General features: G+C 43.2%; 1 long non-coding RNA gene across 1 annotated transcript; it reads right to left on the reverse strand.

The window, feature by feature from the left end:
* Window positions 1-218: 218 nt before the first annotated feature.
* On the reverse strand, window positions 219-22,807 carry LOC128346150 (uncharacterized). Its single transcript, XR_008316808.1, has 2 exons — window positions 22,595-22,807; window positions 219-542 (listed from the first exon to the last, which is right to left on the reverse strand). It is a non-coding gene; the product is annotated as an uncharacterized LOC128346150 (long non-coding RNA).
* Between the last annotated feature and the right edge of the window lie 153 nt (window positions 22,808-22,960).

Here is a 22,960-nt window from a genome sequence, read left to right on the forward strand (position 1 = left end):
ATTACACCTTGGATCAATGTGGCAATTCTCCATTTTTCTCCATATTTTTTGTTTGCTGGGAAGCTCACTGTAGCTTTTCTGTCCTAGTTATTAATTACATAATATTGCAAAGAACCTTGCAAGGAAAGGCAGTTTTTATCCTACTAAACTATAGTGAGGTCATATGCTACTAAAAACATTTAATCTGAGCAAATAACAATGAAGCCACATTAGCCGAGTAAACAATCACCACTTTGTAATTGTATTGTAATAATTTTTCATATTAAATTGTATTTCATTCCATGAATAGTTGCAGTTTGTTAATCATGACAATTTCCTCAGACAGTAGGGATCTGAAGGACCGAATTTAACTTCATATTTCTTTTCAGCTGCAAAAATCATAGCGCTAAAAAATTGGCACTGAAGTAATTTACAGGATATTAGGAAGATTTTGTAGGCATTTCCCCCAGAGTCTTTACTCTTTCTTTTCAAGTGCAAAAGTTGTCTCTTCTTCAGATGGTTAGTACTGTAAGTCAGCTAAATGGTTGCCTTGGTAAGACGGCCTGCAGAAATAACACAAAAAAAGAAAGTTACTTTTGACCTTCTGCTTCCAGATTTTCACTTTGCTAGGAGCAAAGTCGTCTTACTGATGAACATTGATCCTTTCGTGTGTGTGTGTGGGTGGGTGGGGGGGGAAATCCGTAAAGTGTTAAAAGCAGAGCTGGAAGTTTCTTTTCATGACACTTATGGTCTACTATTTTATTGCACAACTGAACAATTTCATCTAGGTTGCATATGTCAATTAACTAAAAACAATAATTTTGATTTTATAATTATGTTTATATTTGTGCTACATTTCATTTCAGCTTTAATAAACCACTATTTTTAAGCATCATCTTCTGAGAGGTCTAGCACTTCCAGAGTTTATTGATGATTTGGGGGAGATTGGTCCAATTTCTGCCACACCAGGAGGCTTTACACACAGGGCTTTTACTTTGAATCTCCTCCGACATGGAGTGTGCCAGTCCACATATTAGCTGTATTTTCCCTGAAGTCCCTGCGGGCTATCAGGGATCAGTACAGACAGTACTCTGTTTCCCTCCAATCAAGGCTGCACATTCTGGCTTAGCTTGAAGTATGTCTGGCTTTAAACAATCCTCTAGTTTCAGCAGCTTTGGGGTGGGGAAATCTGATGCTTCTCGTTTGACGTGTGGAGTGGCCATGCCAGTAATTCAGAGTTTTTCAAAATTCAATGAAGGGGAGTTTACATAGGCTTTAGATATGCAGAATGAATGTAACCTGAGCCTTTTTGTCTGAGCTGATTCCATTAACCTGCAATTTTCTTCATGACACAGAGAAAGCAAAGCTCTGATTTCTACTTTAAACTTCCCTCCCTGCCTCTTAAATCATCTGGGGGGTGTGGTGTGTGGGGGAGCATGAGGTGATGAAGACAGTCACTCACAAAGGCAAAGGTTAAGTGTTCTGCTGTTTGATCCAGCTTTTGGCAACTTGTCATGCTGTCTTCCGCACCTCTGTAGCTGTCAAACTAACAGGAACAAAAAAATTCTCTCACTCTCCTTTCTGATGTGATTTGTGATTGGTTGGAGGAAAAACCCGGAGTTAGTCAGTGGGAGCACACAGGAAAAAGATCACGGGCAATGCGGGGAGGAGCCCACAGCTATGTGGACAGTCCATCTAATCCCCTGAATTAAACTGCCTCGAATCAGCTCTGAAGCAGATTTGTTCTTTGGATACCCTGGGGCATAAAGCCATGTGTGAATGACCTCCAGTGATCCCAGAACATGTCAGACAGGAAAACTATATTTTGTAAAACTCATAATTCTTAGTTGCTTTGAATTTTGAGATGAGGGGTGCACTTTTTACAGCTTTCATTACTCTAACAAAACGACGAGCGGTGTCCGATACCATCGACCATGGTATCCTTCCGGACCTCCTCTCGAGTATGGGAATCAGAGGTAAGGCATTGGAGTGGCTCCAGTCCTTTCTTGGAGGAAGGGTCCAGAAGGTGGTGCTGGGGGACTATTGCTCGGCTCCGTGGCCATTGGCCTGTGGGGACCTGCAGGGTTCGGTTTTGTCCCGCATGCTACATGAAACCACTGGGAGAGGTCATTCGGGGACTTGGACTGTTTCCAGCAATATGCAGATGAGACTCAGCTCTATCTCTCCTTGTCACCTGATCCTAGGGAGCCAGTGGATGTCAAGAATCAGGGTCTGGAGGTCATGATGGGTTGGATGTGGGCTAATAAACTGAGAATGAATCTGGACAAGACGGAGGTAATGCTGGTCAGTAGGAGAGCCAATCGGGATGAGATTTTACTGGTTCTGGATGGGGTTGCACTCCCCTTGAAGGAGCAAGTATGCAGCTTGGGGGTACTACTGGACCCAGCTCTGCTTTTGGAAGCTCAGGTGGAGGCAGTGGCCAGGGGTGCCTTTGCACAGCTTTGGCTAGTGCACCTGCTGAGTCCCTTTCTTGAGAAGGCAGATCTGGCCACAGTTACCCATGCCTTAGTCACGTCACTGCTGGATTACTGTAAAGTGCTCTACATGGGGCTGCCCTTGAAGAATATCCAGAAACTGCAACTAGTGCAAAATGCGGCAGCTAGGATTTTATCTAGAGCTGCCCATTGATATCACATCACATCAATTTTGAAAGAGCTGCACTGGCTTCCAGTTTGCTTCCAGGTCCAATTCAAGGTGCTGGTTTTGACCTTAAAAGCCCTTAACTGTTTGGGCCCAAGATACCTGAGGGAATGCCTGCTCCCAAGGGTTGCTGCCTGCTTGACAAGGTCATCTGAGGGGGCTCTGATCAGCAAGCTGACAATGAAGGAAGCTTGGCTGTCAAGCACAAGGGACAGGGCCTTCTCTGTTGCTGCCCCCAGACTCTGGAATGCTCTCCCCGTGGCTTTTCACTCCTCGGTCTCCATCACAGTTTTTAGAAAGTGTGTTAAATCTTGGCTTTTTACCCAGGCTTTTATATGATTGTCTCTACTGCTGCTTCTTTGTATTTTGTATCATTCTTATGCTTGTATTTTAAGTCTTTTCAGTAAAATTTGTTTTATATTTTAGCTTAATATTTTAATTGTGTCATTTTTACAGTCTTGTTTTTAATTTTTGTGTTAACTGCCTGGGGATTGTTTTAATGAAAGATGGTATACGCATTTAACAATAAATAAAATAAAATAAAATAAAATAACAATGGACAAAACAGACATGGAAATGCATAGCCTAATCAAGGATAATATCAAATAATAGTATTTGATTACAACTACACAAACCCAGCACCTATCTGCAGCATGAGGATCTTCCATCTGGCTACCAATAACCTTAAAGCCCAGTTCTATGCATCTTTACTTGAAAGCAAATGCCAATGTGGTCAATGCGGCTTATGGGAAGGTGTGCAGAGGACTGCAGTCTTGATCAGATGTACAACAGGAACTGGTAGAAGTAAATATGAATGTGCATGCACATTTAAGTTCCCTTCCCTTTTCAAGTCAGATTATAGGGATGTGAATGAACCAAGGTTCATGCATTGGTTCAGCACCAAACTGGTTCGGACAAAGTCCAAATCGGTTTGGTGATGCAGGGAAGGGATCAGGGAGTGGGATCTTTCTTTAAAAAGAGAGCTGGTCCTTACCTCCTCTCTGCTGCTGCATGCAGCTTCCTGCTGTGGCAGTACTTGCTCCAAGTACCTGTGTGTAGCGTCAGCACTCACATGGCGTCTGTGCATGCAGGGACACCATGTGTGTGCTGGTGCAGTGAGCGGGTACTTGGAACAAACACCGCCACAGCAGGAAGCTGCATGCAGCGGTGGAGAGAAGATGAGGACCTGCTCTTCTTTGCTTTAAAAATCCCTCCTGTGCTGAACCAGTGCACAAACCTCAGTGCATGACCTCAGTTTGTGCACATCCCTATCAGATGATAGTCCAGTCAGGTGACAAATATTTCATGGTGAAAGAGTAGATTCAGTGTTTTCAAGGTCTACCATATGTGCAGAGAAATATTTCTGAAGCCCCTGATAGTGCGGGTGTTTCATACAGGGCAGGTTTAAACAGCTGCCCAAAAGTAAGTATGGAGGGAACCAGAGATCCCTGGTGAACACACTCTCCTAACATGAGCTGGAAGCACATTTTGTGCTGTGAAGCCGCCCATGTTGGGTGGTGAATGCTGGGACCTCTCCATCAACCTATCATTCATAACCAGCATTTAAAGTTGGTTTGAGAATGTTGGAAGGTGATATTTATGTACAGTATCTGGTTCAGACCTTTGTGGGAAATTTGGGTGTGACAAGGGTGTAGCTTCCATTGAATGACAATTGGTCCCAGGCCCACAGAGGATGGGGGGCCCTCAAGGGGCCCTTTGGCCAGTCCCCCTTGCCAGGGGTGTAGCAAGGTTGGAGTGGACCCAGCTCATGAAGTAAAGAAATCTTAAATGAGGCTGAATAGTGGTAACAAAAACCATAGTAGAACAAAGGTTTTGTAAATTGTGGATGATGCAAGTCATTTAATGGTACTAGAGAAAGACATGCTGTTCTGGTAGCTCCAGGCCTTAACACCCACATCTATTTTGAAGGATGAATACAACTGAAGGAAGCCCGGGCGGATGCGTGGCTGGGGGGGTTAGTCATGTGACTTGCCTCTGGGGGCCCCCCCAAGGCAGTGGGCCCCCAGACAACTGCCTCCCCTTGCCCTATTGTAGTTACACCCCTGCCCCTTGCCCTCTCTAGCACCTGCTCCCGAGTCACCCTCACTGCCTGCCACAAGCTAAGCAGCTTAGGCGCTTCTTTCCAAGCAGCTGCTTCCATGCCTGCAGCCCTGCACTTGCGTATTCCATGGTGCAGGGCATGTGATTGTGACATTTTCTGTCTTTTCTGCACACCCGCCCAAAGAGAGAGTGTGAGGTGTGGGATGGCTGCGTGCATGCCAAACCTAGCAGCAGAGACTAGCAAGAAGCCTCCTCGGCTGATGTGCGCAGAAGAGTTGAGCTGCAGCTGTACCTTCTTGGCCTGGAGAGAGGAGCATGGCAGTGCTGCTTGGAAAAGCAATTGATTGCCTCTTTCCAGCTTCAGATTTGTCTAAAGGCAAGGAGAGGTATTCTTTGCCTTTTTTTCTTCCAGGGAGAGGACTTCAACTCTCCCTGTCCCCTCCCTTCAACTCTTCCCGGCCACACCCTCAACACGAACCCCAAAGATTGGTGGATATAAAGTAGGGATCAAATTCAGAAGCAGCAGCTTCACGGCGATACTGTAAAGGGCAAAAGTAGGCTGCTATCAATCTCCCCCTCGTGGTTTCCCGTCCCCCACACCCCGCTTTTTGTTGTTGTTGCCGTAAGAAGCATCCTCCTCCTCCTCCTCCTCCTCCAAACAGAATTCCTTTTCATCTAGAAACATGAAACCTCACTTCAAAGAAAGTCCTCTCTAGTAGAAAAATGAAGACGTGCATGGAACGGACTGCCTCATGGCAGGGCGAGGGAGTCAGCCGAGCCCAGCTCAGTTTCTCCAACCATGGCATAGTTGTGTGCTGGCCCAGGTTGCTTCCCTGGGCAACACAGACATGCTCAGGATGGCATGGTGGCCAAGGAGAAAGACAAGGGGAAGGTGTAGGAGAAGAAGCAAGAGAAAGAGAGAACAAGTGTGACCCAGCAGGTAGGAGGTGCGCCAGCAACCCCAGCCTGCCTCCCAGTCATCCTTACCCCCGGGGTGGGGAGCAGCTATTGTCTTCTGAGTTTGGTCCCTTCCTAACCTGATACTGAGTTGTTCAGTACTACCATATATTCCCTTGACTCACTCTTCCTAAGTTTCAGCAACTCGTGGGTCTCTTGTTTCATGTTTCACGCAAGGGATGCTCTTGTTTCTCTATTCCCTAAAATCAATCCTCCCTCCCTCCCTTTCTTCTGGGGGGGTTCAGCTCTCTTAAAAACAACAACAACCAAGCACTTAAGAGTGTTCAAAGCTCCACACATAAATTATCTTTTGCAATCCAGCAACCCTCAAATTATATTAGGAGGCAAGAGGTTTCCCAGGCAATTGTATTATGAAGGCTGCAGGGCAGAGGGGAGATTTTGCTGAGAAGGGAGAGCAAGAGGTCCATAAGTTTTTCCCCTCCCCACCTCATAATTCAGACTCTGTTATTATCCTAATAACATCGAAAGAGAATGTACGCCTTACATAAGAGCAGGAAGCTCACTGCCAAGTTCTACCCTCTCCCCACTGATGACGTGAAATATTTATTCTCTCATCCCTAAGGGATGAATGTCCCAAACTAAATGATCCTCAGCTTCTGTCAGCTCCCCACCCCACCCCCGCAAGTCAGTTTAAAAGTCAGCTGCTATGTGGCCTTTTTGATGTTAAGCATCAATAGCCTGGCTAATTAGCAGAGCTAAAGAAGCTATTAAAAATGGGAAGGTTTCCTTTAAATAGGAGAATCCTTGCTCAAGTGAGGGAAATAAAAAGGTGCACAAAATCTGGCCAAAGCGACTATAAGCTGACAATAAGGCAAGTGAAAAAATAATTTGAGAAGAATATTCCTAAAAACATTAAGATAAATTAATTATTTAATCGCATTAAAAACAGATGTAAAAAGATGAATGAAGAGGGCTTGCGGAGAAGATTAATAAATCCTTGTGTTTGTGTTCACTGTGGAATATGTTAAGCAGATACCAGCTCCTCAACCACTATTTTCTGAAGGATGTAGACAAATAGAGGTGGCATGATGAAATTTTAGAGCTTTTTGACAAATTAAAAATTAACTGGTGCCTGGGTTCTGTATTATCCTGGGTAAACTGGTGGAAACCATTATTGAGGTTTGAACGATTAAACATGCAGAACAAGCTATGCTGAGGAAGAATAAGCATGGCTTCTGCAAATGGAAATTCTGCCTCACTTGACTTGTGAAATTCTTTGAGCACGTCAATAAGTATGTAGAGAGGAGTAATCTCATTAACACTGTCAAACAACTTTGATGAAGTCCCTCAACTTCATTTTGTCTGCTGAAAACCCAATGCCCTCTAGGGATGTGCACAAACTAGTCCAGAGGTCATTGTAGAGGCCTCTGAACTGGTTCAGATGTGGCACAGTTTGGCGGTTTGGTGCTGGGGGGTGGTTCTTTAAGGGCGGGGGGTGCACTTACCCCCCCCTGCTGCTTTCCCCCCATTGGTTGCTCCTTTAAAAAAAGCAGTTTTGGGGGTGGCAGCGTACCTCCCTGCCACCCCTACCCGTTTTAGGTCGGAAGTGGCCAGAAGTACCGTGCGCATGTGTGCACGTTGGGCGCGCGGGCGCGCATGATTTGCATGACGTGTCCATACTCGCACTATACTTCTAGCCACTTCCAGCCAAAAACAGGGGCAGGGGTGGCAGGGAGGTATGCTGCTGCCCCCAAAACTGCTTTTAAAAAGGAGCTCTGGAGGGGGGAATGTGGTGGGAGGGGGAAGTGCACCCCCCTGCACTTAAAGAACCTCCATCCTGGCGCTTAACTGTGGAGGCACGGTTCCGTGCACACCACTAGCACTCTCCCCACATACATTCCACCACCCTCTCAGTGCCTCCAGTCTGGCTCTTGTCAAGTTCACATCACCAAAAAAGGGGACATTGGGGTGGGGAATGGTACCAAATAGAGGGCTGCCCTCTATAATAGAGGGCATATGTCCCCCTAGAAGGGAGGGGTGTGCTGAGCAGGGTCCTCCCTGGTTTGCATTTGAATGGGAGACTACATGTGAGCACTGGGTGCAGAAGTGGCAAGCAGGGCCTCCGCCAACCCGCAGCAAGGGATCCATTTTAAAATCTCATCTCCAGGCCCACATCAACCTTGCTATGCCCCTGGGGTGTGAGAAGGCTAATTTTCTGCATATTTGTTAGAACTGTGGCTGTCAGAGGGCGAGGCAAGCATAGTCAAGGGGGTGGAATGCTGGGAGAAGGCGTTTAAGGTGGTTGGAGAGAAAGAGAGAGAAGGAATAAGGGACAGAGGAGAAAGGAGAAAAGCCATCATGTTTGGAAACCATCTGGAGACCAGCATGTGACAATTGTTGAAAAGCTTAAAAATTGAAATATGAACACAATTTGTTCAATCGTCGCCTTCTCTGATACCTTTTAACCAAAAAAAAGGCATCCTTTACCATGGCTTTCAGCTGCCACAAACTGTCCTACGATCAAGAAGTTTCAAAGTCTTGATAGTTTTGAGGAAAAGACTGGATATCAACTACCATTAAATCCATTGATCATATTATTCTGTAACTTTCCCTCAACAATATTTTCTGTAGATTGAGAGTTGCTCACATATTTATTAACTGCTACAAGATTTATTATAACAAGAAAATGGAAACTTGCCCCCCTCCCCCGCCGGGGATGATTGGTTGGTTAAAATAATTTTATTTGAATGTGGGAAGGTAGACAGCAATACGATAACTTTGTGCTGGATTGGAGTCTTTTTATTAATTTCTGGAATAGCAAGATACAGGATCACAATCAATCTTTTCTTTCATTTTGTGTAATTTAATATAGTTGAAATAGAACTATGTTTTTTCTTTTTCTTGGCTAACCAAAGATATTTATGTTTGTATTTATGAGAAAAATTTTTTAAAAATGCAGAGAATGTTGGGAGGTGGAGGGATCCTGACATTTTACACCTGCCATGGGTGGCTTCACACTTCACAAAATGTGTGCTATTTGTTACATCCAGTTCAAGCTGGGGATGTGCGCTTACCGGGAACCTTGGTTTACTTCCGTACTTACTTCTGGACAGTCATCTGAACCCAGCCAAAATTGGCATAACATTTGAAAACTCTTTACGATATGTATTAGTTCTGTCATGAGCTGCTCTCCATGCTATTGCCAGCTGCTGACTGGAATGCTGGTGTGGAGTTGCCCATCTGACTGGGTCAAATAACAGAAGGTACTTTCAGATGAGATGACCACTACACAGAATTCCACCACACAACCGTGCCCACATTTAAATAATCTCTAAGATGCATTTCCGTGATTTCTGCTGTATCAGTCAATGCACTCATGAATTATTTTTCGGGGACAGTGTTTCCTTGCCCAATCAGGTCTTGCTGCCTGTTGAAAATTATTATTATTTAATAGAGTTAAAAATGGGCTTCAGTGTGGTGGTTAGCAGTGACCATGTCTATAGCGAAGGCATATCATATTCTGTATATATCTGCAGCCCTCCGTCAACACACCTGTAAGTATTTAATGCTTTCTCTGCTCAGCATGCCATTTGAATCAACTGTAATTATTGCCATATTACTGATAATTTGTCAACTTTATTACAGCAGGAAATAATTATCCATCATAAATGTTTGATAGTGCAAATATGCCAAAAGGATAAATAAATGTGGTTTTATTACCAAGCAATAAACCTATAATGAAGACTATGCAAATATATAATTTTCTAATATACTTCTGTCATTCTCTAAATGACATCAAATGCAATAAAGCTATCAAAGAGCTCAAAACCTTAAAGCATAATAAACTAGATAAAAATATTTGATATAGTGATAGTTTAGCATTTGTTCTGGCTAATATAGATTTATGTTTTCTATCTAATCTCTGTTCCTATCTGATTTTAATCATATGAGCTACCCCTCAAATGTCACCAGACATTTCTTTCCTTAGAATGGGATGCTCAGAAGATTTGTCATAAAATGTACATTCGGTATGACATTATCTTGCACTATTAATATCCACAAAGTTGCCTTCAGCAGTTTGATGTCTCAGACCCAGAGGACTACATAGCAATAAATCTACTTTGTTTTCTTTATTGGCTTGCTTAATTAAAGATAGATGCATGGTCTAATTTTGGGTTGAAAGTTGATGTTCTCTAAGATAGGTATTTCTGTTGTACAAATTCACTTTGACCATTCAAGAGACAAACACACTTTAATAGGTGGCCACAGTTATTGTTAGCAGTGGGGACATATTATCAGTTTTTATGTAGTATGTACTTGGTAAGCATGATCAATACTAGTATAGTGTACTGGATAAAAGGATAACACTAGATGAAAACATCCTTCTTACATTATGCTGTAAAAATGATGTAATTGTTAGAAGCGCAGTCACACTGGAGACATTTTGTTGGTTTTCAATAGATATATATAAGATATTTTGCTGTATATTTTGCTGTATATTCTGCTTTCCCATTCAGCAGGAAGCTCAAACCTCATTCATGTTTGGGATAATCATTCAAGGTTTGAAACAGGATGCCACTTTTTTGCTCCCCGCTTTTCTACTTGTTCTTTGACTTTGCTACCACCTTGTCTGCTACCATCACTCCTTGTGGGGTGCTACTAGACCTGTTCACAACCATTAAAATCAAGATAGGAGCTGAGTTACCCCATTTTTCATAATTGTGAGAACCCACAAAACTCCCTCTAGCCCAGGCTGCTCAAAGCAGGGTAACCCAGCTTTTGTGCCCTGCTCTTAAACAAGGTTGGAGGAGAGGAAAACTCTCCTACCTTGCTTTTCTGGTGTGGATCCACTTGTACCCAGTCATGGGGACGCAGCAGGCATTGAGACAATAGAGAGCTGTGGCTACAGGGGCTGCCACCCATGGATATGCCACTCTGCAAAGCACAATCTATGATCCTGCAGCTGGAGCAGCTTCAGCAGGGCTGGTTCTGCCTCCTACTCCTTCATGGCTAGTCAGAGGGCAGCTGCTGATGTCATGAGACTTTGCAGTCCGCAGGCAGTGCAAAGCATGCTGGGAAGGCATGGAAGCCTTTCAGCTCCCAATTCAAACAATGGATGCCACACTTGGCTTAATTCTGTTTCCTAGGTTTGCTGATTCAAACAAATGTTCTGCTTGTCTGCTGCTACTGAGCTAAGAGCTCTCCAGGCCTCCAACCCCCTCTCCCCCCGGCTGTGCAAACAGGCCAAATCGAATCTGTGAGCCCTTAGCTCAGTTGCTGTTAGGTCACACAAACTTGAAGGTCAGTACTGTTTGTGGAAGTAAAAACTTTATCTTTGACACCTCAAAAGAGGAAGAAACCATAACAGGTTTCCCATCACTGTACTCCCTGGCTGTGTGAACTGGCCTAGGTCTAATCAGCCTGTGCTTTACTTCAGCATGCTTTTTTAAAAATGAGATTTTTGGCAATTAGGCAGCAACAGTTATTTTGCTAAATCTGTGTACTCTGTAATTTAATTTGACACCACATGCATGTCTGATTGATATTAAAGTTTCCTAAAACAGCATCCACACTGTATGAAGGAGATGGCTGGAATTGTAAACAGGCCTTAGATTTTGTTTAGCACAAAGCAAATAATTTTTTCTATGCTTCATTGTTATGCATTTAGCACATTCTTGCTGGTTTGCATTCCAGTCTCCAATCATCTAAGGAGGAGGTGATTGTGGGCACAAATCAGAACACAGAGAATGCATACTGATGAAAATTTCCATATGATAGCATCTCATTGAAGAGGGACTGTGAGAATCCATGGAGTGATCTTTAATGCAAATCATGAGACTTTTGATATTTATTTATCATACATTATAGCCAGGTGAGGTGTTGGTGCTTTTATTTGTGTCTGACAGCAAAGTCATATGAATGTAAAGTTTGCTCCCACAGTTCCAAGAGATGGGAATGGAAGAGACTAATAAAATAAGGATTCTGTACAAACCTTTTGTTCAAATCTTGATTAAGAAAACAAGTGATTTAGGAGGAAAGAATAATTCACAGTTCAGCTCTGTCAAGTTATCACAAAGGCAGTACAGGCAACTTATGAAAAAATAATAATTCACAATTCAGCTTTGTTTTGGGTTCTGTTTGGGGCTGAATGCACCAGTTCAAATATTTGGTTGAAAGAAAATACAAGATAGCCTGGGGCAATGACCTACATATCACTGACTAATTTATTTGTTTGCATTTATTTTCAAAGCTTCTATCCCATGCATGATCCTAGCACCAGTACATCTAATATTTAAATGCCAAACAATGTGAATTCATGATAAATATGAACTTCTGATAAATAATTAGTTGAGTTTCAAGTGAATTTCCAAATACTTCTTTCAAAATACATTATTATATGGAAGGAATCTCACTATGTCTGATAGACCAAGAAATACTTTAAAAAATCAACTCTGCTGTAAAATTGAGCCAAATACTTGTGAGGGGTTAGGTATCTCTCAGGTGTAGGTTCTGCTACCAAATAAGATCTTTGCTCTGCATCCTCCTGTTGTCTGAAGTCTGGTTGGTATGTATGTGGAATTTTCTTGAGTGATCAGGCTCTGTAATTCCCTTCCTTGGGACAGGGGTGTCATAGGAACATCGGAAGCTGGCATATACTGAATCAGACCAATGGTCTATCTAGCTCAATATTGTCTTCACAGACTGGCAGTGGCTTCTCCAAGGCAGGAATCTCTCTCAGCCCTATCTTGGAGAAGCCAGGGAGAGAACCTGGAACCTTCTGTTCTTCCCAGAGTGGCTCCATCCCCTGAGGGGAATAACTTACAGTGCTCACACTTCTAGTCTCCCATTCATATACAATGAATATGGGCAGACCCTGCTTAGCTAAGGGGACAAGACATACTTGCTACCACAAGACCAGCTCTCCTATCTACCCCTCTCCAAGCAGTTGAGGAATCCCCTTTTCATTTTGCTGAACTGTCACCCTGCCAAACCGAATAACCCATAATCTTCAATCCCCCAAAACACTTCCCCCCACAAACATCTTTCCTCTCCCCTCAAGAAATGTAAGTGATGCTTCCCAAGCTTTCTTGCTGTCTGTACCCTTGCAACGTCCACCTAAGCACCTCCCTATTACTTTTTAAAGACAATAATAAATATGGTCTTGTTTCAAAGGGCCTTCATCATCAGCTCATTTACTCAGTAGTGGCTGGTGCAGGTGCCACTGAGGGAGCAGTGGGAGGCACCTTTAAGCCTAAATTAGAAGATGCTTACCTCCACTCCGGCAGCACCTGCAAGCTGCTCCAAGCTGCAGTGTGCCACCCAGCACTCCTTGCAGTGGCGGATCGGCTCCTCCAATCCCCTGGCTTCTGTGGAGTCGATTCCCCACTGCTGCCAGGTGAGTGGTGGAGCTGATCCCCCACTGCAGGGAATGCTAGGCAGGAAGGTGTCGCTCAGAGCAACTTGCAGGTGCTGCTGGAGCGGAGGTAAGCACCTTCTCCTTTATGCTTAAAGATTCCTCTTGCCACCTCCAAGCCCCATGGCACCTGCAGCCGCTACTGCCCTGACTTGTAGATTCCCATTTGGCTCTCTGCCTGATTGCATTTGTTGTTGTTGTTTTCTTCTTTATATTTATTGTTGGATTTTTAAATTTATGCATTGTATTTTATGGTTGTTGTATGCTAGTTTTGGGACCCTGTACATTTTATGTATCCTATATATTTTAATCTATCATTTTAAAAGTGAAATGGGATGGAGGAGGACAACCGTGCTCTGAGCTGGTTTAAGCACAAGAAGGAGGAGAAGCCTGGGAACTGTCAGCTTCATTCCTGTTGGGATTTTGCCACAGCATTGTCTCAGTTCTTTTACTAGACATGCTTGTATGTTTTGTCTCTATGAACTGGCTTGGGGGTGGAGTCAAAGTTTGTCCACTTCTTACTTACTGTCCTGAATTTGAAACAGAGAGGTTCTTTTCCGCTCTGCATGAGACTGTAGCCTCTTTGCTGTTTTCTTAGCCTATTGTCAGGATGCCATGCTACCTAGTTGACCGCATGGCCCTATGGAGTCTGGTGGGGCATACAGGGAGAGCAGCATCCTTCCTTTGTCTTCCCCTGATGTGATCAGGGGTGAGATGGTTCCAGGCCTGTCAGGTCCAGGTTGGGTTGAGCAGGCAAGTCAGGGAAAGCTTCAGGGAACAATTCCAGTAGAGTTGCCATGTTGGGAGAGTCAGGCAGCAGGAAGTGAGACCAGGGAGGGGTCAGGGCTTGGAGTAGACTTTAAGCCCTGTCAGCTCTGTATTAGAGCTTTTAAAGCCAAGGGAGCTGATGATGAGGGCTACTCTTGAGCATGGGACATGGAGTTCCCTGGAGAGGGAACTGGCTGGATGTAGCAGCAAGCCAGGAGGAGGACTCGGGTGATGAAGGAAACTCCTCCCCTGGCTTACTCTGAAGCTCACCTTGACTGATTTCATCCCAGGATTTTGTAGTCAAAAAGGGCCAGGAACACACTTCCTCACCCTTGGAGTGTGACACCTATGTTTTAGTTAGTAATAAATACTGAACTTTTGTTACTCATTTAAAGTTGGTTTCCTGTGTAATCACTTATACAGGACATGTAATTACTCTGCAACATTGGGTTATGGGCCCAGTTGTGAAGCAATAAGTTGCAAGAAAACAAAGAGTTTGCAGGCAAAAAAGCTAGACAAGATGACTACTTTTGCATCTATGGGGAGGTATCCCACTGTTGAACTGCTCAATGAAACAAACTACATAAAATTGTCCTTCAAGATGAAGATGTTGCTGAATACACTTGGACTATGTTGTATTCTGGAGGAACAAAGATCAACAGAAAATGAAGAGAAGCAGTGATAATGGTATTCTGCAAACAAGCAAGCCATGGAACACATATCTCTGTTTGTAAGTGATCAGTTAATTTATCGTATAGAGGATTTAAAAATACAGTGGTCCCTCGACTTACGAAGATAATCCGATCCGAACGGACGTTCGTAGGTCGGAATTTTCGTAAGTCGAAAAGCGCATCCACGGAGGTCCGGAAACACTCGTAAGTCGAGCAAACCACATCTAAAAATTTGTAGGTCGAGGAAGCCGCATCTAAACCGGCAACGACTTCCGGTATTTTTTGTCGTTCGTATGTCGAAATCTTCGGATGTCGAGTGCTTCGTAAGTCGAGGGACCACTGTACAGCAAGAGATGTGGGAAAGATTAAAGGAGGTCTTTCAGCAAAGAACAATGAATAGTCTTTTTTCTCTTATGCTGCAGTTGTGTAGTAAAAGATTCAAAGAGGGAGAGAGTTTGCAAGGGCACATATGCTCATTTTGGGGATAGTGAGAGAGGACGCTACAAGAGATAAATATACCTGAACCAGCAAAGATTGGACTCTTGCTTAATACCTTGCCTAAATAATATTATGATAATGTCAATTTTCTGCAAATTAAAGAAAATGTGACTTTAAGTTTTGTGAAGGAATGTTTGCACAAGTTTAATTTGAAGAAGATAACAGAAAAGGAGGGATCAGTTAAAAATCAAGCCTACAAAGTAGCTGATAGTAGGCAATGTTTTATATGTGAAAGCATCTTGCATTTGAGAAATGTTTGTCCTAGTAAAAAGCAAGGGAATTATTCTCAACAGAGAAAAGGGAATAAGAGTAAATTCCTGAAAAATGAACTTTCTAACAAATACATTTGTCTATGCAAAAGTGAATGCCATGAAAATAAAGCTGAGAAATGAACAATTGTGTGCTGCAAAAGAACTCATCTGCAGGGTTGATGCAAGTCAAAGTAGAAAATATATTTGGATACTGGAGCTTCGTCACATTTCTACAATATTTGCAAGATTTATCTGAGGTAAACATAAAAGTCCTATATACTTTGCTAAGGGGCAGCAAATTTTTGCAGAAGGAAAAGGGATAGTTTATCTGAAGTGCTGTTTTGGAGCAAATAGAATGAATGAAGTGTGTATCCCAGGGGCAAACTATGATCCAGTTTGCAAAACAGTTTAATTCTTTTCAGAAGGGATCATTGCTTTATTTTCAAAGGAGGAAAGCTTTTCATGAAAGGCATGTTGCAAAATGATGAATTATATGAGATAGATAGCAAGAGAGCAAGCTAATGTTGCCAGTGAGTGTGCACAGAAAGATGTCATGAGTAGACGTAGGCATCCAAGCAATGAATGCATTTCAAAATTAGTAAAATAACAACTGGCAAGAAACCTACAGGTTAAACCATGCAAATCTGAAGTCAAATGCATTGAATGTATTGAAGCAAAAGCAACAAGTGAAACATATCCAGCAACCACAGAAAGGCAATCAAATGAGGTTTTGGATTTGATTCACAGTGATATTGTGGGCCCTTCCCAGTAAAGACTTTCAATTCTTTACACCAGGAAAGGATCTCTATTTCCTGACTTTTATAGATGATTTTTCTCACCATACTTACAGTTACCTTCTCAAAGAGAAAAATGAGGGTTTGCCAAAACTTAAAAAATATGTGGCTAATCAACAAGTTTGGAAGAAAAACTAAGACTCTGTGTACTAATAATGGTGGGGAATATACTGGGAAGGATACTGAGCAATACTGAGCGGCAGAGAAAAGGAACAGAACTTTGATTGAAATATCTAGAAGATATTTTCCATACCTTCTTGACTCAGGTCTGGAAAACAAATACTGGAGAGAAGCTGTAATGACTGCAACTTATTTGCAGAATGGACTTCCAATTAAAACTAAAGGAGTAACACCCTTTGAACTGTGGAATGGGACAAAACCTAACAAAACATATTAGAGTATTTGGATGCAAAGCATATGCATATATACCTAAATAACTAAGAAGAAAATTAGAATGTAGAAGTGAAGAAGGAATATTTATAGGTTATGCATTGAATAGCAAAAGCTACAGAATACTTGATGTGATCACAGAGACTTTTAAACTGTGCTGTGTTGCATATTTTGAGAAGAAGCAAAAGTCAAATTTCAATGTGATGTCTGACTGTGATCTGGATTTTCCAATAAGTGAAAAGGCTGAACAGCAATCACAGCAACAAAAAGAACAAGCAAGCATAGACTATTATATAATAGCTAGACTCAGTCAAGAACGGGAGATTGAGAAAGAACCAGAGAGTTCCAATCAATAAGGGGAGATTGAGATGGAAGAAGTGAGACACTCAAGCAGAGTTAATGAAGAGATTCCACCTGTGTACAAAGGCAGCCCCCACATAGAGCATATTGCAATAGTCAATCCGGGAGGTTACCAGCATTGTTACAGTTCTTGTACTATACATGCTTGTCTCTATATTTTGTTTCTGTGTACTGGCTTGAGGGTGGAGTCACAGTTTTTTTGTCTGCTTCTTACTTGCTGTCTTGAATTTCAAACTGATTCTCTCTCTCTCTTTCTCTCTTTCTACATAAGAGACTGTTAGCATGTTTATTATTTTCTTAGTCTATGTTTTAGTTAGTAATAAACATCAGACTCTTGTTTCTCATTTAAAGTTGCCTTCCTGTATAATCACTTATACAAGATATGTAATTACTCTGCAACATTTCCCTCATTCTGAACCAATTGAGATAGTCTGGAAAGAGAGTCTCAGTGCGTTTGTATGATGGCTTCAGTCCAAAGGATGTTAGTCACACCTAGGTCCCATTGAAATCAGTGGCACTTAAATCAATTGTGAAATCTGTGGCTAATATCCTGACAACATTATTTGATGGATGTCCTTTGAAAATTAAATAGTCCTCCTTTGGAGTAACTCCTGAGTAATATGACTGAGTAACTTAGTCTGGGTGTCAACCTATGTCTGGATCAGTGTTCCCTCGAAGTCAGGCACATGTGTGCGCACTCACATGGTTTTTGATGTCCGCTCAGTTAATGTTATATTCCTCTCAGGTTGAATCAGGAAGGTCCCACTCTGCTTGCATGTGCACACACATACTGCCTTGATACTGTCAGCCATAACAAAACTTATTCCAATCCATACACAGATGGGGGAAAAAAAAATAGAGAGAACACTGGTCTGGATGGCACTCCATAGACTTGGGCCAATAGGAATAGCTGGATCTGCTGTGCAAGCCCCTCTAAAATGGGGTCTTGCTAAACTTCCTTTAGTTATAGCAGGGCTTATGTAGGACCAGTCCCAGTGTATTGTGCCTTACAGCACCTATTGGATACTTCTTTGAGGGTCACTAAACTGGCTTCCTGCATAGTGTTGAACACTCACTTTAATTATATTATTGTGAGTCTTTACATTCTCAAGCAAATGCCTTTTTATCTCTTTCTATAATCTTGTTTCAATAGAGCACACATTGAAGCTTTATCAGATCATGCCATCATGTTAGAGAAGCAGATGGATGGCTGAGAAATGGGCCTGGGAACTGAGTGGGGTGTTGAAAGTCTCAGGCTGCACTTATCTACAATATCAGCTTCAAAATCTTTCACAGCATTGCAATGCACACCACAGCTGCCAAAGCTAATGAATGGATGAAGCATATCTTTGCAGCTGGATGGTAACTGGCATTTGACTGGTCATGGATGCATTCAAACATCCAGTGTCATTTGTACACTGTCATGATATATAAGGCATTTATAACTTGGTAATGTACAGAGAGCTTCTTGGACAATGAGCATAATATTACCAAATGGCAAAACACAAATATCTACTGTGTTTGATATCTTAGGTTTGCCATTGATATCAAACACAGTTTGGGTCCAGGGTACTTGAGGGACCGCCTGCTGCCAAGGGTTGCTGCCCACTTGACAAGGTCATCTGAGGGGGCTCTGCTCCGGGTGCCGACAATGAGGGAGGCTTGGCTGTCGTGCACTCGGGACAGGGCCTTCTCTGTTGCTGCCCCTAGACTCTGGAATGCTCTCCCAGTGGCCATTCGCTCCTCAGACTCCATCTCAGTTTTTAGAAAGCTTGTTAAATCTTGGCTTTTTATCCAGGCCTTTACATGATTGTTTTAATTGCTGCTTCTATGTGTTTTACTCACGTATAGTTTTTATGTTTGTATTTTATAGATTTTAAATTAGATTGGTTTTATATTTTTAGCTTTATATTTGAATATCATTTTCATTGTATGTTTTTAACTTTTGTAAACCGCCTTGAGATTGTTTTTAATGAAAGGCGGTAAATAAATGTAACAATAAAAAAATAATATTGACAGAATGTTAATGCAGCATGCACAGCTAAATACCACAATCCAAAAACAAAGATAGGTAAGCTTCATCCCCTCGATTTCATGGATTTAAACATGCCTTACTGTATTGGGCAGCAGCAATATAGGAAGATGCTGAAAGGCATCATCTCATACTGCACGGGAGGAGGCAATGGTAAACCCCTCCTGTATTCTACCAAAGAAAACTACAGGGCTCTGTGGGTGCCAGGAATCAAAATCGACTTGACGGCCCACTTTACCTTTAACTCTATACTGGGTTGTGGCAAGGCTATTTTGGTATGTTGTGCTTCATCCAAACCTTGCCAGAATTCTGTGTTTTGATCAGACTGGGTTGGTTCAGTTTTCTCATCCTGGAAGTTCAGAGGTAAGAAAGCTTTGATAGCGATTGGGTCAAGCAACAAATGAGATTCTGTGGCATCAAACAATATGAGCTAAACCGATGACTGTAACATCAGCTCTTAAATAATTCTTTCTAGCTGTTGATTAGCTTATACTGTTTTCCCAGCTAGAAGTACTTTGAACTGGTGCAAAATAAGGCAACGAGGCTTTTGGCTGGTGCTGCTCATAGATAATGCATACCAGTTTTGAAAGATATGCCCTAATTATCTACCTATTTCCAGGCCAATTCCAGCTTTTGAGACCCCTTGCTACAATAAAAAAATCAAAAATGACAACACATGAAAACAAAACAAGGCATTAAAAAAGGGTGAGACATAATTTGAATATTTATTGTCTAAATTTGAGGACAAAGCCAAATGGGCCCCCTCAGATTGCCCTGTGGGCCAGAATGTCTCCTTTGGTATAGTGGGAGCCAGCATGGTGTAATGGCTAGAGTGTTGGACTCTAAATTCATGGGCTGACTTTGGTCCAGTTACTCTTGCTTGATCTAACCTACCTCACAGGGTTGTTGTACAAATAAAGCATGGGGGGGGGCATGGGAGGAGAACCATATACACATATATACATGAGCTCTTTGGAGGAAGCGTGGGATATACATGTGGAAATAAATAATTATCCCATGCGTATTTTAATCTTCAGAGGCAGTTCTCTTTATGGTTGCTTTATATAGAGAGGTGCAAATGAGGGCAGTTAGCTATCAGATCTTCTCTTGCACGCAGCCTTTTACAAACTAGCCAAAAGCGTTCAGGAAAGGTTTCCAGGAAGGCTTTTTGTTTGTAAAACTGTGATATTTTCTTTTAAATCTTTAAACATTGATTCGCTTGCTTCTATCTGAATTTCACACATAATTAAATTCTTTTTAAAAATAAGTTGTTTGTTTTGTAAATGTTGCAGGAGTCCCTCTGTGGAATGAGTGCTAGCACGCTTGGACAGACGCACACGTGTGTATGTGCATGCGCACACACACACACACACACACGGTCATTCACACAATCAAAAACTGTGTTCTACCTGGGTTTGGGAGCTGTGTGTGCTCCCAATTATTGGTTGTGCGGAAGCAAGGTAAGAGGAAAACCTGGGTAGAAGTGATTGAGTGAAAGCAAGGTAGAAGGGAAAGCTACCCAGGTTTCCTCCTACCTTGCTTTCATATAATTGAAAATTGGGAGCACACACCGCTCTCAGACCTGGGTAGAACACAGTTTTTGACTGTGTGAATGACCTCAAGATCAACTCTATCTGTATCTAATAGGATTAAGCTGTGAAACAATAGTATTAAATAATTTCATTCCCCTCCCCATGTTTATATACAAATTTAGATTTTCTGTTCTCTTTCCTGAAAAGGGAGTTACAACAGTGTCACCACCTGGGGAAAACAATGGCTACCATTTCCTCTAAACAGACTGTGTAGAAGACAGCTGTTGTTGAGATGACCTGCCTAAAAAATCTCAGGGTTAAAACAGTTGATAAACTGGCCAACCCAGTGTTTCTAACTGTCAAAACAATCTCTCAGCCCCAGCTGCAAAGCAGGGTGTGATCATGACTTCAGGGAAACTGGGTGGGAGAGCGGTGCTTGCCTGGGCATGAAGCCTCTTCTGAAATCAGAGCACAATTCCATTTTTAACAAGGGCTGTCACTTATAGCAGAGCCAGAGGGACTGGAAAGTGTGAATCAATTTATTGTTTTTTCCCCAGTATCGTGGTTTATGTTCTGAATGTTTCACGTTGAGCAAGACACACAATTATCACTGAGCAGCTGAATGCCATAGATCAGGGATTCTCAACGTGTGGGTCCCCAGATGTAATTGGACTTCAACTCCCATAATTCCCAACCAAAGGCCACTGGGGCAGGGGATTATGGGAGCTGAAGTCCAGTAACATCTGGGGACCCACACATTGAGAAACCCTGCCATAGATGAACTTCATGTATGGAAACAGTATCAGAAAGACACGGAGGCCGTTCTCACGTGCAGCCCAACCCGGGCCGGGGACGCCCAGCCCAAGTTAGTCTGCATGTGAGTACTGCCGGATTGGGCCTGATCCCAGCAGGGCAGCGCCACCTAGGTCTGCTTTCAAACCTGGCTGTTAGCTGAGGTTAAGGGAGCAAGCACTCCCTTAACCTGAGCTAACTGCTTGTTTGTTTGCTGGGGCTATTCAGCCTCGCCAGGCACAGAGACAGGCACCTAGGGTGCCCGTCTTCTGGGGCAATACCCCAATGCACCAAGTGTCACACGGTGCATTGTGGGGTTCACAGAGACTGGGATGAGTCCCAGCCTCGGCTCAATCTGCCTGCTCCACACTGCATGGAGCAGGGTGGATCATGTGGGAGCATGCTGAAGCTCCCACCGAGTAGCCAACAGTCATCTGAGGGGAAGGCAAGGTCTGTGATGCCTGCCCGGTAGGTCATGTGAATGGCCCCACTGTTATCTCATCCAACTGGCTCTACCTGGAATTGAGTATACACAGCACAAAGTGTTCTTTTTTCAATCTGATTTTACTATCAGATGCTGGGACTTCACCTTTGAGGGGTGAAATGACTCCCTGCGCTAGGTGAAACACCCAGTTTGGCTTTTGTGGACTTTCAGCCTAGTGCAGCAACCAAAATTTATTTCCTGCTTTGCCTATATAAAAGCCAAAGGAAAAGAGAAAGGTGGAGGCACCACCAAGAAGAGAAAAAACCTGCACGAGTGCAGGTGCATTATGGGAATCCCTCTGGCACTGGCTCGGAGCCCCGCAGTCTCTGGGTCTGCTGCACAAATCCGGCATATGTCTCCCCACATGAGTAGGACCCAATATTAGTCAAGATAGGTTGTTATGATGGCCATGAAGTCCTGAGCTGTACTTATTGTAGGGGGTGGGGTGGGTTTGGTGTAGACATTGGTCCCCCAAGACAATAAGCCTAGGCAAACAAAACACCACAGAGGTGTTTCGTCTTGACCACCCCCGCCAGCTCAGGCAGAGAGACTGAGATGCAGCAGGGTAGTTGGTATACCAACAGAATCCTTATCCTATCTCCTAGGCCAGGGGTGGGGAACCTTGGCACTCCAGCTGTTTTTGAACTACAACTCCCACCATCCCCAGCCACAATAATTGTGGCTGGGGATGATGGGAGTTGTAGTTCAACAACAGCTGGAGTGCCAAGGTTCCCCACCCCTGGCCCACCCTCAAGTATAAACAGTCAAAATTCTGGTATTGCCTAACCAGGCATCCAGAGAGGGGAATGGACTCCTCCTTCCCAACCCTTGAGGCAGGGCTGCTGTAGGATAATGAAATCTGGAGGGCAAAGCTAGAATAGACCCACTTCACCAAGTTCATCCAACCAGGTCTCAGTCACACATACACACATCAGCATGCACATCCACAATTAAATCATGGATGAGAGATATTATTTGCATTCACTGACCTGGCATTCAGCATCATAACCTGATCTTTGAGGGAGTGTTCCCAAAACTCCCTGAAGCTGCAGGATGCGGAGAAGAACTGGAAAAAGCCTCAGTTGCATAGCCAAAGTTGCCTAGACCATTTCCCCCTGTAACAGCCTACCCAACTCCCACTGCCATATCTTCCTCTGCCCACCACCCTCTGTGCCACCCCACCGCAGCACCATCACTCTTTCTCTTGCTGCCACCTCTGGCTGCCTATCTGCACACCTTGTCTCCATGGATCCTGCTACAACTGCTGTTGCTGGCTGTGATGTGGTATTATGATGTAACAAGTGCCAGGTGGTGACATCCTAATACTACACTGCAGTCAGCAACAGCGGCCATAA

Source organism: Hemicordylus capensis, chromosome 2 (assembly GCF_027244095.1).
Source record: "Hemicordylus capensis ecotype Gifberg chromosome 2, rHemCap1.1.pri, whole genome shotgun sequence".
In the NCBI taxonomy this organism is placed as follows: Eukaryota; Metazoa; Chordata; class Lepidosauria; order Squamata; family Cordylidae; genus Hemicordylus; species Hemicordylus capensis.